The 20,669-nt window shown below is 40.2% G+C and overlaps 1 protein-coding gene across 8 annotated transcripts in view; it reads right to left on the reverse strand.

Annotated features, from left to right (window-relative positions):
- TTLL7 (tubulin tyrosine ligase like 7) overlaps window positions 1-20,669 on the reverse strand; it is a 160,559-nt gene that overhangs the window by 113,204 nt on the left and 26,686 nt on the right. The gene's annotated exons all lie outside the window — the stretch shown is intronic.

Genomic DNA, 20,669 nt, shown 5'->3' on the forward strand with positions numbered 1-20,669 from the left:
TTAACACTATCTTAGCCCACATACAGCACACAGTCTTGCAGCAAAACTATACAGTAGAAGCTGTTATTCCCACCTTACAATAAGTAAAGAGAAGCCAGAGGAGGATAAATAGTTGTGTATATCCTTATTAAGTAAGTAGCAAAGTAAAGGCTAAAATTATCATTTCTCTGATACCAAAGTAGTACCCTCAACCAGAAGTTTGTATAACCTTGAGCCTAGTACCTAAAACTCAACTAAAATACTGATTTTAAAAGGAAGCAATGAAATAAGTACCAAAGTAGAAGTCACTTGGTCAAACAATGCAGAGAAAGGAAAAAAAAAAAAAAGATTCCTTTTTAAGGTGTGTGTTTGGGAGAAAGCAAAGGTTTAATGCAGTAAACAGACCACATTTAGACTGTGTTTTAAAACACAGAAATGATTTTAAAAGGGAGTCAGGGAGAGGAGTCATTATTTAGGCACACAGAGCAATGCAATAAACACTTTGAATGCATGAACTAAAGTAATTTCGCTATACTTTAACATGGTCTAAAGGAAACTTCACTTATATTTTCACGGCGTATGTATGAACCTAGACACTCACAGACCTAACTACATTATACTGTCACAACTACAACTTTTAAACTTCTGCCTTTACATGGTAAAGACCTTTGAGCTCTTGTAGAACATCTCTAAACAAAATTTAAAAATCGTAAAACCTATCATGATAAATAAAATTATGCGACTAGTATCAGAATATTCAGAGGCTTATCATAAATTCAAAAATCTGGATACATAAAACATGCCCCTAAAGCAAACATGAATAATGAGATTCATTATCAAAGAAGAACTTACTCTCTTCTTCTCAGTATCATCTTCACTAGAATAGCTGCCTAGTGCTATAGAATAAAATAATATCAAAACTCAGAAACCTGGCTATTGCAAAACTCTTGCATTCAGAATTCAAAATATTTGACCTCATAAACAAACCTGAAACTTATTAATAGTATCATTTTCCTAATTTTCTAGCTATGAAAACTCAGGCTAAAAATAGGTTAAATAAAGCAAGGTAACACATAGAAAACATTGATTTGCACCCAATTATCTCATTACATATCTATTCACTGAGATGTAGAATGTGAGCATATCCTGGGAATTGTCAATACTTCAAACCTCACAGCATAAAGAGAGTAAACTACCCCTAACTGGTCTAAGCTTCCAGTTCCAAGCTGCAAATAGACTAGGTCACTTTTTTTTCTCTCCCTGCCACCAGGGTTACTGCTGGGGTTTGGCACCTATAAAGCAAATCTATCACTTCCAGCAGCTTTTATTTTATTTATTGATTGATTGATTGATTGATTGATTGATTTAATTTGCAGAAATTGAGACAGAAAAGGAGAAACAGTGACACTTGCAGCACTGCTTCACCATTAGTGGAGCTTCCCTCCCTGCATGTGGGGACCTGGGGCTTGAGGACAGATCATTTTCAGGATAAAGGAGAGGAAGGGAAGGGAAGGGAAGGGGAGGGGAGGGGAGGGGAGGGGAGGGGAGGGGAGGGGAGGGGAGGGGAGGGGAGGGGAGGGGAGGGGAGGGGAGGGGAGGGGAGGGGAGGGGAGGGGAGGGGAGGGGAGGGGAGGGGAGGGGAAGGGAGGGGAGGGGAAGGGAGGGGAGGGGAAGGGAGGGGAGGGGAGGGGAGGGGAGGGGAGGGGAGGGGAAAGGAGGGGAGGGGAAGGGAGGGGAGGGGAAGGGAGGGAGGGGAGGGGGGAGGGAGGCAAGGGGGGAAGGAGGGAGGAAGAAAGGAAGGAAGGAGGGAGGGAGGGAGGGAGGGAGGAAGGAAGGAAGGAAGGAGGGAGGGAGGGAGGGAGGGAGGAAGGAAGGAAGGAAGGAAAGGGAGGGAGGGAGGAAGGAAGGAAGGAATGGGAGGGAGGGAGGGAGGAAGGAAGAAAAGGGAGGAAGGAAGGAAGGGAAGGGAAGGAAAAGGAAAGGAAGGGAAGGGAAGGGAAGGGGAGGGGAGGGGAGGGGAGGGGAGGGGAGGGAGGGAAGGAGGGAGGGAGGAAGGAAGAAAAGAAAGGGAGAATAAGGTTCTGTTTTATTTCATGCTGAAAGTTTCCTGATGCCTCCGGAGGTAACTATCTGAGTTCACAAGTCCTTGTCCAACATCTTGTTACTGCAGTAAACAAAGCACTCCTTATGGTAACAGATTACTTAGTATAGTAAAAGCAGGTGACAAAGTCAACAAGAGTTTAAGGACAATGTTTGCCTAACTATACAGACAATAAATTAGCAATTGTAACAGGCTTTCATTTCTACGTAAATAATGACTCAAGTAATTCTGTTCTATAGAAGGCTCAAAACAGGAACTTTTATCCAGAGCCTACCCACACAGGAATTTAAAGGATTTAAAATCAATCGGTATGCTTTAAGAACTTGAGTACTTTAATAAACGTAAGGACTCATTTCTACTCATTTCAATTTACTTTAAAGTAGAGATTTGTCAAAAAGAAAAAAGAAAAAAATAGCTGCCCACTTCTCCAAAGCAGAAAGCATGTTTCAATAATCTCTGAAATACTTTTACTCAATGTGTTCTTAAGTTTAGTTGCAAAGTAAAATCACCTGAGAAGCTACTAGGCTTCCTGCCGCCCAGGTGTGTCCCAGACCTAGGTGGGAAGCAAGCATCATTAATTTCTAAAACTCTGACATGCTCCTAGAGTACATTCAAGTCCACAGCTTCTGTTATTACCACATGACTCTGAAGTGAATAATAGCGAACTAAAGCACACAATGATCAGGGGGGGGGGGGATGGAGAATGAAGAAAAACTCATATAAAAAGGTTAAACTAGTAAAAATAACACGTACAAAATTCTCAGTTCAACAAATTGGAGAAAATAGATCAGAAGAAACATTTTTCATGAGAATACGGCTTTTGTTTTGCCCATTTTTTTTAAAGAAAAAAAGCTATTTCCAATGAGAATCAATTTTCCAAACTATCAAGCAAATGTTGACTCTTAATGCAGAAATTCAAGTGTCAGGATACAAAAGAGATGCACCAGGTAAGAAAAAACAGAGCAGGTAAGATAGCTCACTTGGATAGTACTCTGGCTTTCTCTTGTGTACAACTCAGGTACATGGCCCACCATACTAGAGGAAGCTTTGATACTCTATTGTCTTTCTGCCTCTCCAGCTCTGTCTTTCTAATCTAACGAAAACTGGAAAATATATATCAAGTAACAGACAATTGTTCTCCCTATGACAACCTTTATTAGAAGCATCAGACAAGTAAATACAGAAAAACTCAAGGTTAACTAAGATCCCACTAAAATCCTAGGTCTATTTCCTCACTAACTTGAGGTCAGATCCCACAAGCCTAATACTGGTTTAGATACAAGTGACACTCAACACTTCAATAGCTGGGAGAAAGTCTAAGCTCATCAGATAAAGAAGGGACTACAAAAGCTAGATAACAAGGCAAGAGGATAGCTCACTGCATAATGGTCTTTTTGGCCACTAGCATGTCACTACATCACCTGGGGCTCTAGACAGGGAATCCTTCAATTCCCCCATAAACAATATGGGTCTAGACCTCTAATAGATCCCCCTCTCTGCCACCACTGGTCACTTCCACTAGGTACTTCATCATAAGCCCTTCTATGGGTTTCTTCAGCACTATTACACTACCACTATGAACTAGCAACAGTGTGGATTGCCTCACTCTCTGAAGGAAGATTGAATCATCCTACTCTGCCACTCAAGGAAGACTGATTCTCAAGTGAGTGCAGCCTAGAATGTTCCCAGCTGTGACCATGGACTGTGAGCTCAGTTTGACAGGGACTCACTCAGATGGTACAGGCACCTATGTTAAATATAGATACGGGCCCTGGAGCAGATCATGGTGATAGCTAGTTACATTTATATATCTTCAAATTTGCCAGCAACTCTCTGCCCAAATCCTGCTTCCTAGTTCTCTTCTCAACTCTGACTTCATCTTCCCAGATAATATTTCTAGTTCACCCACCCACCACACCACGTTACTTCTCAAGCTCAAAGATTTCTAGGACATGGCTTCCTAGAAACATACCTAAAATTAACTTCCTAGCTTTCTTCCACCCTAAGGTCCCTATTCTCATCTGTTCTATTCCTACACTTTGGGTCCTGTTGATTAAATATTTTGTCTTATAAATCTTACTGCCTTTCAGTCACCAAGTTGCAGAGGCTACTATGATTCTATCGTGAATTCCCTGAGCAGATGACCTCACCAGTGCTTCCTGGAACCTCAACCTCTCTAGACCCCGACCCCATTAGAGGAAGGTAGAAACAGGCTGGGTATATGAATCAAGCTGTCAGTGTCCATGTCCAGCAGAGAAGAAATTACAGAAGCCAGACCTTCCACTTTCTACAACCCAGAAAGAATTTTGGTCCCTACGCTTAAGTGTGAGGAACTACAGGGGAAGAGAACTTGAGGACTCTGTACCCCTATTGCACCAGGACCTGAAGTGTTTGTCACCAGGAATCTTTTTTTTATACCATCATTGAAAAAGAAATCTGGAAAACACCAGAGAAAGCCAAGCACTGTTTCTCTTATCTCAAAGAAAAGAGGGGGTGGGAGGAGACCTTCAGAAGTAGTAGTATTAGGTATAGGGTTGACGTAGAAAAAAAGTAAAGCAGGATCATATAAAAAATGAGAAAATAGAGAGAGAGAGAGACACAGATATACATAGTTATAAAGTCATCCCATATCAGTGACCTTGGGAGAACTACTGCAGCTTCCAATGGGGGAGGGTGTCTTAGAACTCTGGTGGTAGGAACCATATTGAATTATACCAGACCCCTATTATCTTATAGTTTTGTAAATGAATATTAAATCACTAATAAAATATATCAAAATAAATAAAAGTGAGTGGGGAGGTGGCACTGGTTAAGGGCACAAGGACCCAGGTTCAAGCTCCCAGCTCCCTACCAGAGGAGGTGGGGGGAGGAGGCTTCACGAGCAGTCCAGTAAGTGTATAGGTGTCTATCTCCCTTCTCAATTTTTCTATCTTACCCAATTTAAAAAAATAAGAAAAATAGAAAAAAAATGGCTGACAAGAGCAGTAAATTCATAGTACTGGCACCAGTGATAACCCTGGCGGTCAGAAAAAGCAAACAATCAGGGGTTGGGTGATGGCGCACCTGGATGAGCGTACATATTGCAGTGCACAAGGACCCAGGTTAAAGCCCCTGATCCCCACCTGCAGGAGGAAAGCTTCACGAGTGGTGAACTGGTGCTGCAGATATCGCTTCTGTCTCTCTCCCTCTCTATCACCCCCTTCCCTCTTGATTTCTGGCTGTGTCTATCCAATAAATAAATAAAGATAATGAAAAATAAAAAAAGAAAGACAAAGCAAGCAAAAAAAATTTCCTCTGATCATGTCTGAAGAAATTCATTTCTTCTTTTCTATCACAGAGACCTTTACTTGTTAACCTATTATACCATCAATAAAAAACAAGAAAAGTTTTTCTTTGACTTCAGTCATTCCTCCACTCCAAGATCCTTGAGTAGTACCTGCCATGTTTCTCAGTAAGTGCTTGTCCATGAATTTAGAAATCAATTAATTAGTGGCAATTGAGAGTAAGAAGAGTTGATCATGAAACTCTGAGAAGGAAACATGTAATACTTATATTATTTTCACTTTTTTTTAAGTAAAAAAGGCAAAATACAGGGGCCGGGGGGGCAGCGCACTGGGTTAAGCTCACATAGTGTGAAGCACAAGGACCAATTCAAGGATCCTGGTTCAAGCCCCCGGCTCCCCACCTGTGTCTGGGGGGGGGGTCGCTTCACAGCAGTGAAGCAGGTCTGCAAGTGTTTATCTTTCTCTCCCCCTCTCTGTCTTCCCCTCCTCTCTCAATTTCTCTCTGTCCTATCCAACAACAGCAGAGGCAACAAGAGCAACAACAATGGAAAAAAAATGGCCTCCAGGAGCAGCAGATTTGTGGTGCTGGTACTGAGTCCCAGCAATAACCCTGGAGGCAAAAAAAAAAAAAAAGTAAAAATGTGCATTGCGGGAGTTGGGCAGTAGTGCAGCGGGTTTGCACATGGCACAAAGCGCAAGGACTGGCGTAAGGATCCCCTGGCTCCCCACCTGCAGGGGAGTCGCTTCACAGGCGGTGAAGCAGGGCTACAGGTGTCTGTCTTTCTCTCCCCTTCTGTCTTCCCCTCCTCTCTCCATTTCTCTCTGTCCAATCCAACGACGACATCAATAACAACAACAGAAATAACTACAACAATAAAACAACAAGGGCAACAAAAGGGGATAAATAAATAAATAATGTGTGTTGGGTAAAATTACAGAATATATGTACCTTCATGGTGGCCTGCTGATGGATGAAAAAGAAGTAGAATAGGGTGGGGAAGGGGTCCTTAATTTTATGTGTATGCACCCTTTTGTATGCTATTGCAGGGGTTACCTATTCAAAAAAAAGTAAAATATATGTGGAAAAGTATGTCAATGTTATACTGCTACAATCAGCATATTTTGCATTTAGTTTAGTTGAAAGTATTTTTATTTCCATTAAAAATATGGTAGAAAGATCACTCCACAAGAAGTCAGTTCTGATTCTTATCATATTCTGCCAGTCACCAGATGAAGAACTTAATTTCTTTTTAAAAAATAGTTTTAATGTATTTATTTTCCCTTTTGTTGCCCTTGTTGTTTTTATTGATGTTGTAGTTATTATTGTTGTTGTTATTGATGTTGTCATTGTTGGATACGACAGAGAGAAATGGAGAGAGGAGGGGAAGACAGAATGAAAAATAGCAAAATGAAACCAGTTAACTTTTGTGTAAATAAACAAGAATTCAGAGCTTCCCCCAAAATCCAGTCTCAGTAGAAGAAAAAAAAGTGTGTATATGTGTGTGTGTGTTTATCCTTGAACATATCTATAAATTTTGATTTACCACATATGATTAAATAATGTTATCAAGAGGCAAAAATGGCAAAGCTAAAAATATGTAATATTAAATAAAATTTTAACAAAATAGTTAGGGAGCAGAAGAACTGAGCCAACACAAAACAATGCCTACGCTGTACTAATCAGTTTCTTATCGCTTTGCATGTAATTATGATAGTGCACCCAAAATGGCCAGGACATTGCCTTTCACTTTTACATATGAGACAATTTAGACTGAGATTAAGTAACTTGCTCAAAGTCACGCCAAACAAGTGAAAACACAGTGATTCTTCCCTAAATCCCATGTTCATTCCTATTTTATGCACTATTTTCAAAATTCAGTCTTTAAACCTGACACATTGAAGATCACACACACTCACACACACTCACACACACACACACACACACACACACACACACACACACAAGCTTAATTCTGTTTGACTAGAACCATTTTTAAGAGCTATGGGATGAGACTCATAGGGTCAGACTTGGGTGTAAAATGTGGCTGAGATCACCAAATTGCATCTGATTGATAATCTCTTCTTGGAACATGTAAGGGGCTCTTTGTAACCAAATGGTCTTGCTTTTTGCTCATGAAAAGTATGGCAACTCAACAGACATTATGTATCAAGCACTACTCACAGGGAACAGAGTAGATTTTGCTGATGCTTCCTTTGTCACATGTATGACCCATATTCAAAGAAGCATTGGAGAATTGGAAAAAGGTGTCATATTCAAAGAAGCTTTTGTGTATTTTTGTCATTGGAAGAGGCTTTGGTGCTAGGCTTTCTTTCACTTTCTGTCTTTTTCTTTCTCTTTGAAAAAAAAAAATTAACCTGAAATGGTCAAGCCCAGTTAACTACACAACAAAATGTTAGTTCTACAGGAGGGGGAAATGCTCTCTGGCAAATACAGAGTACTGGGGAAAAGGAAAGACTGACATTTTAAATACCTTATTAGGAAAGTAATGTTTCATGTGGTGATTACTTTTCATAATGGGAGGTTCATAAAAAAAGTTCATGCAGGTAAGCATCTCTGCATGTGAATTTGTGTGATGGGAAGGGAAGGACAAAGATGCTACTTTGTGTCATATGGACCATCTTTCAGCCCTAAATCTAGCTTTCCTCCTAGACTGGGTTGTCAGAAAAGTCAGGATGTAGTTTTCTATATTTTCGTATGCATAAATGTATCATGACTTTTTCTGACATCCCAATGCTTATTTTCTTTTTTTTTAACATTTTAATTTGCTATTGGATACACAGAGAAATTGAGTGGGGATGGGGAAATAGGGAGAGAGACACCTACAGCCCTGCTTCACCATTTGTGAAGCTTTCCCCCTGCAGCTGGGGACCAGGGGCTTGAACTTGAGTCCCTGTGCACTTTAATATGAGCACCTAACTAGGTGTGCCACTGCCTGCCACCAACATTTATTTTCTACAAATATTTTAGTTACTAACTTTCACAGTGACAAGAAGTAGAACAAACCAGTCTAAACATTCGATTTTTCCAAATTTTGTAAGTTCTTGATGAGTCTAGTTCTCCCTCCCAGCATCATATAAAATTTTGGGTACCTAGGTCCTACCTCCCTAATCTATTCCACTTCGACACTTGCTATCCCATCATATAAGTTTTGATTTTCAAAAACCATAAATAAAAGAAATTTAATTACCTAGTATAGACTATACATGCCTGCAATAACTCCAAAGCTCAGGATTTTTAAACACTTCTTTCCTTTCTTTCTTTCTTTTTTACCAGAGTACTACTCAGGTCTGACTTATGGTGGTGCTGGGGATTGAACCTGGGACTTTGGAGCCTCAGGCATGAGAGTCTCTTTGCATAACCATTATGCTATCTACCCCCGCCTAACAAAGTCTATTTCTTGGAGGGGTTCTTCACCTATCATTCTTGCACAGAAATGCAAGTACATAGAGCAGCCGTCACCCCCACTAAAAGCCAGTCATTGTGCCATGGAATGAGAATTTTGGAGAATTTCACATAGGCAACTAATGACTCACAAAATTTTTACTTACAACTGAAAGGCCTGAAGTAGACATAACTCCTGTCAACAGATGAGAGGAAATACGACCAGATTATATCATCACAGAACAAAAAGCTCCAATGGAAGACTGTATTTGAGTCTAACTACTCACCTCTAGATATTATTTTCTAGTTTCCCACAGCTCAACTTTATAATAGCAAATTCCTCCGTCTGGAATAAAAGACTCTATGCTCACCTCAGTCTACCTCTTACCTCTACAGAAGAGAAAAATTATACTGAGCTGATATATATGAAAATTAAGTTGGAATGAGGAAAAAGAGTACAGAGGATGACAGGATTAATTCAGTCATCTTATATAAAATATCCTACACCTCGTAGCAAACACTTTTCTAGGTCTTTACATATGAAATGCTTGTCTTCACATCCACTAAAGGAATCTTATGATTCAAACTGCGTAATACTAAGCTGTTGATGAAAGACATAGTGAAGAGTGATACTGACACAGTTAGCAAAGCCTCTTTGATGATAATGACATTGTACATGTGCTTTGGGATCCTCCTCTTCCGATTCCTAAACTATAATTATCTAGTCAAGGTGTTTTCTAAGAAAACTGAAAAACACAGCAGAAACTAGAGGCATCTGAGCTTGTTCTTTTCTTGGAAAACCTCCATTACCCATAAAATAAAGGCGCTAATCTACACGGCAGTCTTAACTGATCTCTGTAACTTCATGAAAACTACCAGAGCAAACAGCCATATGCAAAAAAAAAAAAAAGTGACTTTTCCAAGTATCAGGTCATTAGTAGGATGTCAATTTTTTTTGAAGATTTTATTTATTGATTGATGAGGAAGGTAGAAGGAGGGAGAAAAAGAACCAGACATCCCTCTGGTACATGTACTGCCAGGGATCGAACTTATTTTGATATTTAGATGTTTGTATTTAAATTATTTAAATATTTGTGTTTAAATTATTGAATAGAGACAGAAAGAAATTGAGGGGGGTGGGGGGCATAAACAGGGACAGAGACAGAGGGACACCTGCTTCACCACTCATGAAGCTTTCCCCCTGCAGGTGGGAACCAGAGGCTTAAACCTGGGTCCTTGTGCACGGTAATGTGAGCACTTAACCAGGTGCGCCAACACATGGCCCCCAAGTCATTCTTTATAACATTAAAAAAAATTAAGAAATGATCAAATGACTTTGAAAGTCATATAGTTAAAAAGGCCAAGAGCATAATTAAGCATGTTAGAATATAGGGCTTCTCTGCAGAGAAGCAATTATAGGTGCCAGACCTCCTACCTTCTGCATCCCAAAAAGAATTATGTCTAATACTCCCAGAGGGAGAGAAATGTTAGGGGAAGATGATTAGAGGGCTCTGAAGCCCAATTCCATCAGGACCCAGAGAACGAAGAAAGAAGGAAAGCAATAATAGGTGTAGCTCTTATTTGATTTTATTTATCTTTATTATTTATTTTTTGCCTCCAGGGTTATCACTAGGGTTCGGCGAATCCACTGCTCCTGGAGGCCATTTTTCTCATTTTGTTGTTTATCGTTGTTGTTGGTATTATTGTTGTTATTATTGCTGTTGTTGTTGGATAGGACAGAGAGAAATGGAGAGAGGAGGGGAAGACAGAGAGAGGGAGAGAAAGATAAGACACCTACAGACCTGCTTCACCGCTTGTGAAGTGACCCTCCTGTAGATGGGGAGCTGGGGACTTGCACCAGGATCCTTGCACCAGTCCTTGCGCTTCACGCCATGTGCACTTAACCTGCTGTGCTACTGCCCAGCCCCTGTAGCTGTGATTTTAAATGGAAGAGAAGGTAGGACCACAGAAAAAAATAGAGAGACAGACAGACAGATAGTTATAGAAATAACAGTCAACTCACATCTGTGACCTTGGGAGAATGAATAGAGCTTCCAATGTCGAGAATAGGGACACGGAACTCTGGAACTGCATCCTGTTATTTTGTAATTTTGTGAATCACTAATAAATAAAAAAACAAAGAATACAGGACTTATATTCATGAGGCTCCAGGTTCAATTTCTGGATTTAACATATGCAAGAGTTTGTCTCTCTCTCTCTCTCTCACATACACACACACACAAACACACATATCTTTAATAAAATTAAAAATTCATGTGGGTATATAAAATTAAATATTAATATTCAAAGAGTTCATGAATCAAAGATTAATTAATTTAAATGGTTGGGAAATGTTGCTCTAGAGTAGGGGTTCTGATTCCAGATGATTTCAGCTACTGCTGAAAACTTAACAGAAATGCATGTTTTAGGTCCAACACTGAAAACTCTGAACCAGGAATCTGGGGCTGTGGTCTGTCAGTTATCAAGACCTCCAGATGTTTCACCTGCAGCCTAGAATCTGAGAATCATTGAATTAAAGAACACTAGCAGGGCAGGCAAACTAAAAACCGAGGTGCAGAGGGGGTGGAGGGACTCTGAAACAGAGGCTACAACACCTTCTTTGGTGTGTTTGGAAGCAAAACAATGTGGATTATTTAGAAATGAGTTGGTCAACCAGTAAGTGGAGAAGAAAGCAACTGCCAACCAGAACTCAGTGATTAGATGGTAAGAAACTATTGCAAGGGATCTCATTTGCTGCTGCAAACAACCCTGTCGAGAACGACAGCCTATAACACTAATGCATCCCCAAATAGCTACTGCTACTAACCAGTCCTATTCCTTTTAAAGATAAGCAATTATCAAAAAAAAAAAAAAACATACAACACGTTAGGATCCAGAGCAAAAGCTAAGATCAATAATATTTTTTCTACTCTCAAACACGAGATCAGGGAACTTAGGCTGAAGTCATCTTGAGTAGACAATAAATGCAGAATGTAGGGGAGCAGACACGTTGTCCTGTGCACATATGGTGAGTTTACTACACACAGGTGAAAATAAATGAATTAGGATTACATGATAGATCACATAAGCAATGACGGGCTTAAGAGCTGGAAAATTCAGCAGTATCTCATTTATAATAAATCTGACATTTATAAAAATATATATTAAAAATAATATGTAGTATCAATATATGAGAATGATAAACATCATATCTGGTACGTCTTGAAAAAAAAAAAGAGGGGGAATAGAAAGTTTTGTCTTATCCATAGTAGTGTGCACCTGTATTCTTACACATGCCAAAGATGCAATTCTATTGATTTATTTGTTTGTTTGTTTGTTTTGGATGGTGAGAGAGAGAAATTGGGAGGGAAAAAGGAGAGAGAGCCCTGTCTCTGTAAAACTGTTTCACAGTTTCTGAAGCGTCTCCCTCGCAGGCGGGGACTGGGGGCTAGAACCCAGGTCTCTGCACACTGTAATGGGTGCACTTAATCACCCAGCCCCATTTAAAGATGTGATTCTAAATGTAAAAGCTGGTGTATCCTTATAATCTTTAGCCTTTTGAGAGAAGGAAAAGTCATAATGTTTACCACATTTGCACATCCCCTGGAAAGTAGCGTGTTCTAGGTTACTTAGCTAGAAGCTTAGGTCCATTCCTGTCTCATAAGCAATGTAGAGCTGACCAAGTCCTTAAAAAGAGTGCCATAGGGAGTCAGGCGGTAGTGCAGTGGGTTAAGCGCAGGTGGCGCAAAGCTCAAAGATCGGCTTAAGGATCCCAGTTCAAGCCCCCCAGCTCCCTACCTGCAGGGGAGTTGCTTCACAGGCGGTGAAGCAGGTCTGCAGGTGTCTGTCTTTCTCTCCCCCTCTCTGTCTTCCCCTCCTCTCTCCATTTCTCTCTGTCCTATCCAACAACAACAATAATAACTACAACAATAAAACAAGGGCAACAAAAAGGGAATAAATAAATAAATATTTAATTTTTTTTAAAGGAGTACCATAATCAAGCATCTTTTCAATAAATTACACTAGCAGTTATTGCAGGGGCTCAGATGAAAGAGAGGTAAGAATAAAGACAGTCTCAAGAGGAGTTACAAAAGTCCCAGAGAGGGGCAAGTTGGTAGAGTACACATGTTGCAAGGAGCAAGGACCCAGGTTCAAGCCCCTGGTCCCAACCTGCAGGGGGGAAGCTTTACAAGCAGTGAAGCCATATTACAGTTCATTCCCTCTCCCTTTCTCTCTCTCTGTCTCTCTCTCTGTCTCTCTCTCTCTTCCTCCTCCCTCCCTCCATTCTTTCTCCCCTTTCCCTTTTGATTTTTCTCTGTCCTTTATCTAAGAAAGAAAGGGGAGGATCCGGGTGGTAGCACACCTGATCGAGTGCACATATTACAGTGCACAAGGGCCCAGGTTCAAGCCCACAGTGCACAAGGGCCCAGGTTCAAGCCCCTGGTCCCCACCTGTGGGGGGGGGGAGCTTTACAAGCAGTGAAGCCATATTACAGTTCATATTCTCTATCTACCTATCTCTATCTCCCTCCCTCGCTCCCTCCATTCTTTCTCCCCTTCCCTCTTGATTTCTCTCTGTCCTCTATCCAAGAAAGAAAGGGGAGGATCCAGGTGGTAGCACACCTGATAGAGTGCACATGTTACAGTGCACAAGGGCCCAGGTTCAAGCCCCTGGTCCCCACCTGCAGGGGGAAAGCTTTGTAAGTGGTGAAGCAGGGCTGCAGATGTCTCTCTATCCCCCTCCCTCTCTACCTTCCCCCCTTCTCAATTTCTGGCTGTCTGTATGTAATAAATAAATAAATAAAATAAAAATAATCTTAAAAGAGGGAAGGAGGAAAAACAGACTTTAAGGAAAAAAATCCCAGCTAAAGATGGTACAAGTTTGAACACAGTTGAAGCAGCAGACATAGGGGAGGAAAGGCAGTACCACTACTCCAGAGAGCAACAGAACTTGGTCAACAAAAAGGAATAATTACTGAGGCATCATGGAGATTTTTTGGCTTAGGAGATCTGTATAGAAAAGAACACAGATGTTCAAAAAAAAAAAAAACTGCAGAAGGAAGAGGCACTTTGAGAGGAAAGACAAGTTCGGTTTCCTATCTGCAGAAAAGATTAAATGGGAAGGGGTAAGAAAATAAAGCAACACAATTAATGAATGATTGGAGATAAAATAAGACTGCCCCCTCTATAAAGAAGTTGTTTTTAATTGAACACAGAAAGATCCTATCTGAAATATGACTGCTTCTATTTCTGTTTTCTATGCCAACAAATGACAATAGAGTTTCAAAATGCCCAGCTGCCTGACTGGTGAACCAATGACATCATCTCAACAACTATCAGAACAATGATATATTAGCACTATTCACTGACTGTATAAACTAAAAGGATTTTAAGAGAAGCTACTTACTCCCAAAACACAAAAATTTCCATATGCCTTTTTCAGGCTGGATATATTCCCAAAAGTTGGATCTGTAGTATATTCTATGTGTGAAAAAAAATATTTTTTTTGATCAACTTCCCCTAAAAGCCTGATAGAAAGTGAGTTGTGATTTTATATAATATTAAGCTGACCTATTTATCCATTCCTGTAATGAATGAATATTGACCTTGAACAGTAATAGATCTGAGCCCCCTAGTGCTTTGCATTTTCTAAATGACCTCAACCAGCTTAGCATTTTTCTAGTGTTTATGACTAAATTCTGCCATCAACCTGAGGGAAAAAAACCTTTCACACATGCAACCTAGAAATAGCACTGTGATGTTATCAGTTAACTTTTGCATGTAACACTCCTTCCTAAATCCACTTGCCTCTAGTTATTTCCTCACCCTACAAAGAAAAACACCAAGTTAAAAAAAAAAATGCTGGCTCTCATATCCTCAAAACAAACTATATTTGACAACACAAAGACTTCGCTCATTCTAAACTACTAGAGTTAGAATTTAAAGTCTTTTGGATCTAATTCTTCCTAACTTTCAGTAACCTGGATCACAGGTGAAAGAGGAGTGTGGAAGAGGAGAATTTCTAAAAATAGCCACTTCTCCGATGTCTGCCAGAAAACACACAATAGATATCAAAATGGGCAGCTGCTTAGCTGGTAAGCAAGTGACATCATCCAAAGGTCATCTGACTCCAACACAAATAGTTTCAAATGCCCAAAACTTAACTCTTTATCATCCACTGTATTCCCAGGCTGGGGACACAATATAGTGATTATGAAAAGACTCTCATGCCTGAGACTCTGAGGTCCCAGGTTCAATATACAGCACTACCATAAGCCAGAGTTTGGGTGGGTGGGTGTCCCCGTCTGTCCATGTTCCTACTCCCATGTCTCTCTGTCTCTCTGTCTCTCTCTCTCTCATTAAAATTAAATAAACACTTAAAAAAAAAAACTTGCACTCCTCTTAAGTCCCTTATCTTGGTAAATGTCATCACCACCCAAACAAAATTCACTGGGTTGTAGCCTCCTCCTTCATCCATATCAGCTAATAAGTTAGCACAGGATGAGAGACCTCCAGGTCCCTACCTAAGTCATCCTCTACTTCTTCCTTATTAACAAAATGCCTGCTGAGCTATTACAAGAGGTCTTGTCCCTATCCAAGTTAAGTACATTCCCTAGATAGCATTACAAGTATTTGTGACCATGTAACCAAGTTCTGCTCAGGGAGATATGAGTAGGAGTTTGTTTGTTTGTTTTTAAATCTTTATTTATTAGATAGAGACAGCCAGAAATCAAGAGGGAAGTGGGAGAGAGAGAAGAAGAGAGACAGAGAAACACCTGCAGCACTGCTTTACCACAAGGACAGATTAAATAGGAGACCGTGAGAGAGACAGAGACAACAGATTGCTAAATTTTTCAGTAACATAAATTTAAAAATTTTTTATTTTTCTGATTCAACCAGGCTCCTAGGCAATACAATAATGAACCCAGGTTTCATATTGAATTTTGTTTTTCTTTTTAGTAGGTTAGAAGACTGTCGTGTTATAACATACCCACCACCAAAGTTCTGTGTCCCCAACAACAACAACAGTAACAAAAATATTTTTAAATAAAGAAAATCAGCTGATTTCCAAGGGCATCACCATGGGGTAATAATGAAAAATCACATTTAGAAACAACCAGCTGAAGCAATGAAAATCATGTGGAATACTAAAACACTGCAAACACAGGGTTGAAGAAAACAACCACAAAGCCACAGGCAGGTGAACTTCATAGAACTCGAACATGAATAAACTCCACAACGACACTTTGTGCAGGAAGCCTGCACAGGGCAACCAGTGCCATTTTGAGTCACTGGGCGGAGCTCACAGGCTCAGCCCCAAAAGGCAGAGAATAGTGTACTAGTCTGAAGCAAAAACTGTGCCCCTTGCTCAAACAGTGGCACTGGGCTTGCAGAGACTAGAATAAAGTCTGAAACCGTGCAATAAAAAGATCACTGCCTAAATCCACACTGTGAATATAAAAGATGTTCTCTCTCTCTCTCTCTCTCTCTCTCTCCCTCTCCCTCTCCCTCTCTCTCTCTTTCTCACACACACACACACACACACACACACACATACAACATGTATGTATAAAAAACACAGAATGCCACCTGCTGGCTGAGCAACAGATATATGTAAGCAGATTACGGAAGAGAAAAAGAATTTGGAAAAAATGTCTTGAGTTTGAATTCAGAAAATCTATTTTGAAGGCAATTCAAGATCCCAACCCTAATATACAAACGCAAATCAGAACCCCAGAGATCATTTCACCGGAGAGCTACAAAACTCACAAAGAAAACTTTGAATGGAGACACATGAAGTAAAGGATGTTCTAGATGGAGTTAGGACTTATATAAGAGGCCTAGTAAATAGACTAATTCAGCTAGAGGAGAGAACATCAGGGCTAGAATATAAAATCACCACACTCTCTGAGTGCAAGGCTGCTGGAGAGGAACGACTCATGAAAAATGAAGCAATTTTTGGTGAAATAGCTGACTCCATCAGAAAAAATAAATGTTATTGCAATATCTGAAGATGAAGAGAAGAAGAAAGCAGTAGAGATCATATTCAAAGAAGTTATAGTGGAAATTTTTCCACACTTGGGAAATGCTGAATATATAGGCATAGAAAAAGCTGAAAAGGGGGTCGGGCGGTGGCGCAGTGGGTTAAGCGTATGTGGGCATGTGGCGCAAAATGCAGGGACCGGCTTAATGATCCCTGTTCAGCCCCAGGCTCCCCACCTGCAGGGGAGTCGCTTCACAGGCGGTGAAGCAGGTCTGCAGGTGTCTGTCTTTCTCTCCCCCTCTCTGTCTTCCCTTCCTCTCTCCATTTCTCTCTGTCCTATCCAACAATGAACAACATCAACAATGGTAATAATAATAACCACAACGAGGCTACAACAACAAGGGCAATAAAAGGGGGGAAAAATGGCCTCCAATAGCGGTGGATTCATGGTGCAGGCACCAAGCCCAGCAATAACCCTGGAGGGAAAAAAAAAAAAAAAAGAAAAAGCTGAAAGATCATCTGGGACATTTAACTCAAAATGGCCCACCCTACAACACATTATTGTAAAACTATGCAAAAGCAAAGGCAAAGAAAAGGCTAGGCCATTAGGGGGAAAAGAACTTGACATGCAAAGGTATAGCCATCAGGCTATCATCAGATATCGTGCAGTAAACATTAATGTCAAGAAGAGAATAGAATGACATACTTACTATACTGAGAGACAAGGATTACCATCTACAAATACTCCACCCTGCCAAATTATCCTTCAGATATGGAGGAGAAATTAAAACCTTCCTAAACATATAGAACCTGAACGAATTCACTACCCTCAATCCTGCCTTGCAAGAATTACTGAAAGGAGTCCTACACAAAAAGAAGCAAGCAAACTCCAAGTCTGTATGAGTCCATCAGTGGTCGAATAAAAGTGGGAACACAAAACAACAACAATAAAAGAAGCAAAGACATCAGAAAAGGAAGGAGAAAATGGACAGGTGATATGAATAATGTTGATGAACCAGGCCAAACACAAGACCAGAAACTCTATAATCCAAGTCTTCGCCTCACTTTGATTGGAACCTGAAGAAAAAGGATTAGGCAGGATGAGTCAGAAAGAGAGGGAGGAATGGCAGTTGACTGAACATGGAGGTGAAACTCAGGAGACGGCATCAGAAAGGGAGAACATAAGGTGAAACTTGGACGAGGGACGGGGAACTACACTAAAGTAAGGAATTCTGGAGAAGGGATGGAAGAGGGGGTCCCACATTGGGGGTAAGAGTATTTTGCAGACATCCATAATGCAGAGCTGGGAAATGGTGCCTAGGTATAGAGAATTGTGCTATAAACCATTAACCTCCTTATAAGGGGGGGGGGGGTTTGTATTAATTAAAATAAAGTTTTTTTTTCAAAAAGAGAATCACTTCAGAATGTCCTAAATATATTACCCCAAGAAAAGTGAAATATATAGAGCCTTTCTGACATGTTTTCTCTCCTCTATGATCTACCAAATGGTTCCTAGGCAGTAACTTTTAAAATACCTCTTAATTTATGTATTCTCAAATCTCAAACACGAAGCCTGGAATGCAGAAATTAAAACTGACAAGCTACTGTATTAGAGGGATACTATCATAGGTTTCTGGATTCCCTTTTAATTTCTTTATTGGGGGATTAATGGTTTACAGTAGACAGTAAAATACAATAGTATGTACATGCATAACATTTCCACATAACAATACAACCCCCACTAGGTCCTCCTCTGCCATGATGTCCCAGGACCTGAAGCCTCCCCTCAACCCCAGAGTCTTTTACTTTGGTGCACAGGTTTCTGAATTTAAAACACAAAAATTTTAATCGTACTGATGTTTAGAATCAGATAAATGTGTCACAGTTTTCAAATCTCTCTAAATTCCAGTAAATTTAGCCATCTAAGAGTCAAGTTTAGAAAACAGGAAATGCACGTCTCCTTCCTACAAGCTAGGCATGCCATCATCAGTTAAAATGAGTATGTAGCCACAATATCTTTCTTTTCTTTCCTCCCTCCCTTCCTTCCTTCCCCTCTTTTTTTCTTTCTTTCTTTCTTTCTTTCTTTCTTTCTTTCTTTCTTTCTTTCTTTCCTTTCTTTCTTTCTTTCTTTCTTTCTTTCTTTCTTTCTTTCTTTTTTTAATGGGATGCCAAAGATGGAGCCCAGGGCTTTACTGACTGACCTCACTGGCACATTTACTTTAGATTGAGAGATAATAATGGAGACGAAGAAAGAACAAAGCAAAACTCTCCCATCAATACAGTTTTCCTCATGGCTCTCCTGTGGTGCCAGGTGGAGCCCTCTCACATGCTAGGTGAGTTACTACTCCTCCACTGAGCCAAGTCACTCTAGCAAACATAATGCCTTAAGGAGACAAAGAACAGGAATATACTTTTGCTTCTAGATCATTAAACTCCATAAAAATGAATTTACAAGATCAACCAAAGGAAAGATAGAATTTTCTAACAGCCCTTATCTTATAGTTCCACCAATTTTTAAATAGTAAAAATTAACTATATTTTAATAAATTCAGTTCATGTGAAATTAAGAATCTTTCCCAAAAGTCAACCCAGACCTTCAAACGACTATCAATCTGGCCTGACAAATGCTATGAAAACCAGTCCCTTTTATGGGAAATGCAGAGGGAAACAACTATTTTTGTCCTTCGTTTTGACAAACAATAATGGAATGCAGAACAGAATCAGTGCCTGAAATTAACCAGTGCAAACTACTATCCACAGAAACGCCCACGTAGTACAATTTTTTTTTTCTTAGTATTTATTGATTTATTTTCATGAGCATGAGAAAGAGAAACACATAGCACAGCTCTGGCAAATGGCAGAACCTCTGGAGCCTCAGGCACGCAACTTTTTCTTTCCTCTCCCTCCCCCTCCCCCCACCACCAGTATTATCACTGGCGATTGGTTCTATCATTACATTTTTCCATTTTTTCTTTCTTTTGATACAGAGAGAGAGGGAGCAACACCAGCAGCACTGTTCCACCCCTCATGAAGCTTCCCCCTTGCAGATGGAAACCAGGTGCTTGAATCTAGATCCTCAAGCATGGTAACACATGCAATTTACTAAGTATGCCACCACCCACCACCCAGTCCTCAAATTTTATTTTTGCAGTCAAATGTTCTACCACTGAGCTAAGCCCCCCCCCAAAAAAAATATATATATTTTTGAATCATTCTCCTCTTGAACTCTCCTTTCTCTTCTCGCATAAGTGTGAGATGTTAATATAATTCAGAGACACATCACCAATTTGCCTAAAAGAACAGCTATCCCCTCATTATTGTCAGGCATGTTTATAAAGGCAGGCTACAGTCTCTTACTACTAGGTCATGATGGTTCACAAAACTGTAGATATTAGAGCACAGGCTCACATCTCTTCAAATATCTGTTTTCGGGAGTCAGGTGGTAGCTCAGTGGGTTAAGCGCAGGTGGCACAAAGCACAAGGACTGGTGTAAGGATCCCAGTTCGAGCCCCCAGCTCCCCACCTGCAGGGGAGTCACTTCACAGACGGTGAAGCAGATCTGCTGGTGTCTTTCTCTCCCCCTCTCTGTCTTCCCCTCCTCTCTCCATTTCTCTCTGTCCTATCTAACAACGACAACAATAATAACTACAACAACAAGGGCAACAAACAGGAAAATAAATTTAAAAAAAAAAGAAGCAAATATCTGTTTTCACACCACCAACCTAACAACTACCCTTAACTATATTTCACGGAACCCTCACCCCTCTTTGGTCCACCACCATTCCAGTTCTGCAAAGTCCAGGAGTTTTGTTGTTTTTTTTTAATTAGTATCTGTCTAATTCTTTGCTTTTCTTTCTTTCTATTCCACATATGCATGAAATAGAAATATGTCCAATCTTTGTCTTTCTCTTTCTGACCG

Source organism: Erinaceus europaeus, chromosome 11 (assembly GCF_950295315.1).
Source record: "Erinaceus europaeus chromosome 11, mEriEur2.1, whole genome shotgun sequence".
Taxonomy (NCBI): Eukaryota; Metazoa; Chordata; class Mammalia; order Eulipotyphla; family Erinaceidae; genus Erinaceus; species Erinaceus europaeus.